Source organism: Motacilla alba, chromosome 8 (assembly GCF_015832195.1).
Source record: "Motacilla alba alba isolate MOTALB_02 chromosome 8, Motacilla_alba_V1.0_pri, whole genome shotgun sequence".
In the NCBI taxonomy this organism is placed as follows: domain Eukaryota; kingdom Metazoa; phylum Chordata; class Aves; order Passeriformes; family Motacillidae; genus Motacilla; species Motacilla alba.
In genome coordinates this window covers 19,250,946-19,258,540 of record NC_052023.1, presented here as the reverse complement: position 1 = coordinate 19,258,540, position 7,595 = coordinate 19,250,946, and positions in this window count along the sequence as shown.

Genomic DNA, 7,595 nt, shown 5'->3' with positions numbered 1-7,595 from the left:
ATTTAGAAGGAAAATACTAACTTTCTTTACCAGCAGTCTCAACCTGTCAATAAGAGACCTTTTTACTGAGTTCTGATCTTCTGCTGGCACTATAATCATCAACAGACTCCATAACAGAGTGCAGCAGTGTCTCTTCTGCTTTAGGACTCTACACCACAGCAGCAGCCACCATGCAAGCCCCAGGGCCCATTCCCAGAGGGGCTGTGCTGTACAGCACCCCTCTTCCCCATCACACAACCCTATCTCCTCACTCCAGCATTTCTCTAGCATGCTCCAGAGCACCTCTATCTCCCTTCACACCTCCCTCCAAAAAGCCGAGTCTAAAGCACAGGATTCACAATGTTCAAGCATCTGTGCTGTTATTCCCCACAGCTATTGCCTTATGGCTTAGACTAGCGTAGAAATTTTACATAACAGTTTACATAATTGTTTCAGAAAAGCATCCATAATATTGCGGGACCCGGCAGGTCCAAGGAATTCAAAGAGAGAAAAAATACTATTACTGATAAAAGTGTGTTAATTTAATCTCTAAAGGTCAGGTTAAGCCTGCAGGATATAGGATATCTGCTGCCTTACACCAGCTAACTTCATTTATAAACTGACAGAAAATTTAACACAAGGGAAAAGGTGAATGTATGTGCAACTGACAACATAGTAGGGTTTCCTTGGAAAACGAAGTTAAGACCCTAGACTTGGCCTGTGGTACACCACCAGTACACACAACAAATCTCTGAAAAAAACAGCAATTATTGCCCCTCGCCACTGTGACTTCCAGTCATGTCTATTTAATTCGTGGGCATATTCCTTCATTATACAACAGACATGTTCCTTCCTACAGCACTCACTCAATGTGGCACAGTGTTAGGAAGAGAAGGAACAGGCTCTCTTCATGCTCCTGTCTGCAGCTACTCGATGTGGCTGCTTGTGGCTCCCCACAGCGTTCTGACAAGCATGGCCTCAGGACACCTCCAGTAGCATGAAGGAAGAACACATAAGCAATAAAGAGTTCAAGGACAAATGGTTTCAAAAAGTTTCTGCTATTTTTTCACGCTGTTTCTTGTGCAGCCTGTTCTTGACACTTGTTTATGCTTCTGTGCAAATGATATTTTAATGACAGTGTTATGAATAGTAAGTCATTAGAAGCAGAGAGAATAAATTAATAAAATAAATCAATTAAAAGCAAAGGCAAGAGAGAATTTCAGGGGTGAATATGCAGAGCTTTGCTTACTGATGCTCTTCTCTTGCTACAACACTTGATTCATTTTAAAGGGTCCCTAAAACACTAAAGAATAATATACATAAAAGCTTTATACTGGAGGTGTAGTGGGCTAGTTGAGCAGATGATATGTATTTGTTGCATCTGCTCTTCTCTAAAAGGTCTCTTGCATATGATGTACTTAACCAGTGCTGTTTACAGAACACTGTTGTTTTATTTCTGAGTAATCTGCAAAGAAATTCTGTTTAATCCTATGCCAATATGGAGTTCAGCAGTTTCTGCATTCCATATTCCTTAGAATTAGGTTTCTTATTTGAAGTAGAGGAAAAACTACTAAAAAGAATGCATGTTTTCTGCTTTTAGAGGTAATCTCCCCTGTGCAAGACAGCAAAACCCAAACTGGCATAAGGAACTGTGTTTCCAATTAAATTTGTATCAGAGTGGCATTGAGAGAGAATGAGATAGCAGTGAGAGCCCAAGGATATAAGAGGTCAGCTTATACATAATTAATTTGTTAATCTTCCATGGCATTTCAGTGAAATGTGTTATTTTCCCAAATACATCCAGAAGTATGACAAGCTGTCTTCTCAAGTGGTTTTATATGCCTGTGCTCTACATTCTGTATTTTGATAGAAAATAAAAAAGGATTATGATATTTTCACTACTTTTAAACATCTCTCTTAGCATTCTGGAATTTGTTTACTTTGACATCTGCTATTTTAATAGCATGCTCATGTTCAGTCAGAATGTTCAACCACAAGAATCAAAAAATACCAAATGGCCTGGGTTTTTTCTTCACAAAGAAATCACAGGAAATTGACTCTAGAAGTAATTCCCCACAATCCTTTATGTTTGATATTCCAGGTGTTTCCAGTATTTGGGGTTTAATAAACAGTTCAGAGGTAAGAACACAAGTCTTTTGATTCATTTAACAGAACTGGCTTTTTTGTTTTATTAATTGGAAACTAAAATTTGTTCAAAGTGTGCTTTAAAATGCAGAATTAGATAATTCCTTTACAGTGATGTGTTAAAATTGTTTTGTGACCTCAATATGGGGAACCATCACTTACAGAGTGACAGATTTTATGAGGAACACATCAACAAATGCATGTGCTCCCGGACTGCTTTGCTATTTTGTGAGACATTTTATTGGTTTGTGTTTCTCAAATTGTCTCTGAGAAAATAACAATTATGAAGATGATTTAAAACTATATATATATATGTATAAGGAGCACCTATATTATAAAGTGGTTTTATTCACGTTTTAAATGGTTAAACACCTATATAACTGAAAAAATACTCTAGCTCAGAATGCTGTCTCATGTACTATCAAAAGAAAAATCTTGCTTCAAATATAAGGAGCAAAACCCATGCCTCACTGAATATTACAAACAATATTAATAGGAATAAATTGATGCTGACCTTGAATGCATAAAAGTGCTCTGTGTCAGTGCTGACTCATGGGATGATGTTGACCTACATTAACTTTTGGCACTGTTTTTAGGCTGAGCCAAGATAACATTCAGGCATTACTAATTTCTTTATACTGCCTGTTTAATATAGAGCCACCTAGGTAAAAATCAGAGAAATAAAGAAGAAATGAAATGCACAACAAAATTGTTTACAATTTAGATTGAAGAGATATGTTACATATTCATCATGACATATGTATTTATGATAATAACAGTTTTCTATTCTCAGCTGCTGTGATCTTTTGTAATGCAAAATGTGAAGTTATGTGAGCATTTTTCAATTAAAATTCTTACCAGGTAGCTACCTTCAACACTCCATTATAGCTAATGCTAGAAGGTGCAGGCAGTAGAAATTATTTCAAAGAAATGATTGATAGATAGATAGATAGATAGATAGATAGATAGATAGATACATAGACAGATAGACAGACTGATAGACAGATAAATAGACAGATAGACATGGATCCAGGATCAGTTTGTAAATTACCTCCTTCTAAGGCATAAAGTTTTTGATTCTTAAGCATCTTTAGCTGGTTTAGGCTAAATTACATAGCATGAAAATTGCATTACTGCCAGACTGTTAAGTGAGGAACTTCAGGAAGACAGAAGTCAACGTCCTCAGAATTACAGAGGCATTTAAGGCAGAGTCTAGAGGGCATAGACTGGCCATCGTCATACTCTGAGCCTAGTGGTTTCCTCAGCCTTCACTCCAGAAAACTCTGTTTTCTGGAGACTTTTCCTCCTTCCTCACTGATGTTGTCATCAAACACTCATATGGTCCTAGACTCAGCAAACAGAACTCAAGAAATAAACTAATAGTGTCTCGGGAAAGCAGACACAGAATCCTAACCTAAAACCCCCAAATACTCTACAATTGTCTTCTACCAGCTTCCCTGATCTTTTAGTGTAGCTTTGCCCCCTTTGGTGTTGAAACAACTTTTGTCCTGCTGCCTTTAACCTGCATTTTGGAGATCCATAGTTCCAATGCAAGAGAGTGAACTTCATCTATAAATTGTACTGCATAAGCTCTTTGAAGCCTGTGCACAGAGAAAAAGAAACAAATGCTTACAGTGAGAAATTATGTTTTGCAAATGGAAGAGACAGCTTGAAATGAGCATTATTTCATCCATAAATACATGAGGATAAATACAATAGTAAAGCTTCATAAAGCTTCTGTGATGGATTAAGAAAACATTATTACACTACTACAAATGTATAAAGCATAATTTGAAGGGAACTTTTTCTTTTGTCTAAAATTAATTTCAAAACAAATGGAATGTATTTAGACTGGAAACAGAGGAAATGCAAATCTGCCTTTGAGTACCCAAGTCTTTCAGTCTTTGTTAATGAAAGCAGAAAGAAGGCAGGAGATGAGGGAGAAAAGAGGCAAAGAATGGCTTCATGTTATAATAAATAAGCTTTTAAGCACAATAATTTAAGCTGATAGCTGTTGAATTTAAATACAGGCAGACACATCTCTTGGAGCCTTGTGATCAGCTTCCAAAAGGTGTAGTAGACTTCCAGGGTGAAAGAAGTATTAAAAACCATGCTTAAAGACAGGAAAAAAATCAGACATATTACTTGAAAAACTTTCTTTAAAATCCTTAGAAAGAATAAAAAAAAAATAGTTATTGAACTGCTGGATAATAAAAATCAGCTGTATAAACCATAATGCTCAGTGCCAAACGGACTAAAACATTTCCAGTACCTACAAAAACACATAGGACTAGGCAAGTCTTGCTCCTCTACTACAAGGAGCAGGAAGATTGATGTGCACCAAGTGAAGTGTCTGTGAAAGAAGAGGACGAATAGTCTGTGGCTTCTGTCCCTGAAAAGGCCAATCCAAGAGTGCATTTCTCCATAATCGAATTTCTCCTCATTTTATAAATGGTAACAGGAGAGTATAGCTGTGGAAATAGCTGTTTTTAGAGTTGGTTCTAGTCCGATTAACAATAAATCAATATTGTAAAAAAAGTACAGGTTTGATGTACATAAAACCCTACCCTATGTTCTTCAAAAAGGCACACAAGGGAAGGAATAAAATTGCTTCATGAGGCAGAAAGATTTTAAAGCCTAACAACTAACTAACAGCAATCATTCCTGGATTTTTAAATACAAGATCAAGTTCATATTTAGCCTTTCATCTTCTTCATATCTATTTTCTATGAATTCCAAACCTCCTTCAGTAAAACAAAAAATCTGAAAGGCTTGGATTAATATTAGTACCACAGCACTCCAATTTTCTAGAAAATGCATAAGTTGTAACAAGGAGCCATAGAGTATTGGCTCTAGCTCTCCAGGGAGGCAAAACCAGGGTGCCCCATTCCTGCTTTCATTAATATCCCTCAGGACCTCCATTTGCATGCTGTTTGCCAACTTCAGAGTCAAAGGTATTTGGGTTTCCTCTCCACATCAGTAACTTCCCCTCATCATCCTACACACAGTGAAGCATGAATACCTCTCCCAGCTTTTCTATTAATTTACTGCATTTTGAGATATCTACAAGGCTCGTTTAGTATCCACATTTTCTTCATGTAGCACACTACAGTTACAACCTTTGATCTTTACTACAGTACTGGAGATCTATCTGATAGGCAGCTAGTTTATTTACTACAGTGTTAGGTATCCTCTGAGTTTTTCAAACTGGTCCTCAAACCACCTATGTATACAGTAGTGAGCACTGGAATTGACACTCCCTTTGAAAAACCTTACTTCTAGTCCTGGCTTCCTCTCAAGTACTAAGAAATGACTGAATACACTAAAAACAGTGATGCATGATTTTATCCCATCTATCGTCTGTTGTTTTATCCATGTTACACCAATAATTTGATTTCTTCCTTTCAAAATCCAAAAATTATTTTAGTAACTGTAAATTATGATGGGAGAAAAGCAGGAGTTTGAAACAATTTTCTCCCCAGAAAGTTTTCCCAGTTGTGATGATCAGTAGTCGATATTTAAATTATAGATGTATATATAAACTAAGATATAATGTAGATATATACGTATAATGTTAAATGTAAGTACAGATGTTGACGCATATGCTAACTAATTACCAACATAAAATTACGTTCACAATGAAATCATAAGAAACATAGAACTAAAACATCAAAACCCCAGGAACAGGGAGGATTTAATAAAAAGAACATTTTTTGTTCTTTTCTTAGTATTTATCCAATGATTTTTTCCAGTTCAGACACAACTGTGTATTCTGCACTAGAAGTCTGGTATATAAGAGGCCTAATGAGAAGGAAAACACTGAAGCATGGACAGCCCAGTCAGGCACTGTGACTGGAAACTGCCAGAGAGAGAAACTGGGAAATAGCTGGACAAAAAGCAGGGGCATGAACTGAGAAATGCAGGGATGATTGACAGGACTCACACACTGCAGTATAAATAGGAATAGCCTGCATTCAAGGATACACTGACAACAGAAATGATGACTCAGACCACTGAATAACAACACAAAACCTTCCTGGAAGAGAAAAATCAGGCACACTACCATACATGACACTATATTTCTGGAGGGACTAGGACTCTTTTTTTAATCTATTAAACTGCAGGAATAAAAACCTCATTCCTTATACTTTTCTGAATGGCTCATAACAGACAATGAACCAAATCCCTTGCTGTTTTTCGTGTCTTTAAATTTTATGAATGAGTGGGATTAGATATCCAGTTAAAAAGACAGAACTTGTTTTGCATCAATTAACTGCCTGTAGAGAAAAAATATGCAAAGGACTAGGTATTTCTACTACAAGTCACCTTAAACAAAACAAATGGAAAAAAAACCAAACAACAAAACAACCCATCACAAATTTATCACATGAAGATATTAAGGCAATTTCAACAGGAGAAAATTTCTACCATCATCAACCTCTACATGCACCTCTGTGCAAACATAGTTTATGAAGGAAGTGGTACAAGCCTGCACAAAGGCAGAATTGAGAAGGAAAAAAGCTCAACAGGCATAAATATATTGATATGGCATTCAATTTTTCCATTAAAGACTAAATTAGCAAAGCATTAAAGAAGCCTTAAAGGCTCTGCCAGACATTGCATCAGAAATGCCAAAGAACACCAATGACAGACGTAAATGGAAGCAGGGTAACTTCTGTTAGCAGGCAGAATTTTAGAAATGACTGCATGATCAGTAGTCAACAGCAGGAGGGATGGTTTACAGTAGCATTAGTAGCAGCAGGTAGTACCAGTAGCACAGTATTAATAGCTAGCATTAATCTGAGTCAGATCAGCAGTTGTTATGATGGGTGGGTTTCAACTTGAATTACCCCATGGCAACCAAGCTAAAGACCTTTTCTACCGGTCTCGGATTTTGCAACGCAATATTTGCAGAGTACATGGGTTGTGGCACTTGCTCGTATCTACTTAAGTCAATGTGCAGGCTGCTATTCACTCCTCAGCAGCCTTCAGGTGACCTCTTAGGTATCATTGTAGTCATTCTTATCAACAAAAAAAAAAAGCACTTGCAACACTGTAATACGCACTTGCATTCATTAGGCAGAGAGTTTAGCTAGAGACCATGCAGCATGGCTCTTCAGGATAAAAGCTTCAATGCTGAAAGATAGAAATTATTAATACGTTTTAAACTAAAAAATTGAATACAAAATGGTAAAAAACATATACAAAACAACACATTTCATTGATAAAAAACCTTACTGCATTCAGTTTAGCAACTATTTATTGGGAACTGAATTTCCTTAGGAAGTGCAATTCAAAACAACTGAATATTTGACTGGAGATCAAGCCTCTTATCAGGAATTACTTGGACTGTAAACCAGATGCATTTTCTTAAGAAAATTCATCAATGAAAAGTAAAAGTACACTTAACACTACTAGCAAAAATAGACATTAGTTCATAGGATATCTCAGCATGTAATGGTGTATTTGGT